Consider the following 1,635-nt stretch of genomic DNA (forward strand, 5'->3'; position numbering starts at 1 on the left):
AAAAGAGGAAGCCAAGAAAAAGAGAGATAAATTGATACAGGAACACGAAAGGAGAGTTTGAGAACTGAGTGATACAATCAAACAGAACACTATCCACATCATAGGAATTCCAGAAGAGGAAGAGGAAGGGAAAGGCGCTGAAGGAGTCCTGAACAAATCATAGCTGAGAACTTCCCCAATGTGGGGAAGGAAACAGACCTTGAAATCCAAGAGGCACAGAGAACTCCCCTCAGACATAACTTGAATCGATTTTTTGCATGATATATCATAGTGAAACTAGCAAAATATAAGGACAAAGAGAGAATTCTGAAAGCAGCTAGGGATAAAAAGGGCCTAACATACAAAGGCAGACCTAACAGAGTAGTTACAGACCTATCTACTGAAACTTGGCAGGCCAGAAAGGAATGCAGGAAATCTTCAATGTGATAAACAGAAAAAAATATGCAGCCAAGAATCCTCTATCCAGCAAGCCTGTCATTCAGAATAGAATGAGAGATAAAAGTCTTCCCAAATAAACAAAAATTGAAAGAATTCATCACCACTAAACCAGCCCTATAAGAAATCCTAAGGGGGACTCTATGAGGGAAATGTTGCAAGGAACACAAAGTAACAGAGACACCACTACAGGCATGAATCCCACAAAGAACACAGTGACTTTAAACCCATATATTTCAATAATAACACTGAATGTAAATGGACTAAATGCTCCAATCAAAAGACATAGGGTAGCAGAATGGATAAAAAAACAAAATGCATCTATTTTCTGTCTACAAGAGACCATTTTAGACCGGAGGACATCTTCAGATTGAAAGTAAAGGGATGGAGAAATATCTATCATGCTACTGGAAGTCAAAAGAAAGCTGGAGTAGCCATACTTATATCAGACAAACTGGACTTTAAAGTAAAGACAGTAACAAGGGACGAAGAAGGGCATTATATAATAATTACAGGGTCTATCCATCAGGAAGAGCTAACAATTATAAATGTCTATGCACCAGGAGCACCCAAATACATAAAACAATTAATTACAAACAGAAATTATCTTATGGACAAGAATGTGCTAATAGCAGGGGACTTTAATACTCCATTTACAGCAATGGATAGATCAACTAGACAGAAAATTACTAAAGACACAATGGACTTGAATGACACACTGGATCAGATGGATTTGACAGATATATTTAGAACTCTACATCCTGAGGTTATGGAATTCACTTTTTTCTCAAGTGCTCATGGCAGATTCTCCAAGATAGATCACATACTGGGTCATAAAGCAGCCCACAATAAATATAAAAGAACTGAAATCATACCATGCACACTTTCAGATCACAATGTTATGAAACTTGAAATCAATCACAGGAAGAAGTCTAGAAAACCTCCAAAAACATGGAGGTTAAAGAACACCCTACTAAAGAANCAGGGTCTATCCATCAGGAAGAGCTAACAATTATAAATGTCTATGCACCAGGAGCACCCAAATACATAAAACAATTAATTACAAACAGAAATTATCTTATGGACAAGAATGTGCTAATAGCAGGGGACTTTAATACTCCATTTACAGCAATGGATAGATCAACTAGACAGAAAATTACTAAAGACACAATGGACTTGAATGACACACTGGATCAGATG

The sequence above is a fragment of the Crocuta crocuta genome, unplaced genomic scaffold (assembly GCF_008692635.1).
Source record: "Crocuta crocuta isolate KB4526 unplaced genomic scaffold, BGI_CrCroc_1.0 scaffold313, whole genome shotgun sequence".
NCBI lineage: Eukaryota > Metazoa > Chordata > Mammalia > Carnivora > Hyaenidae > Crocuta > Crocuta crocuta.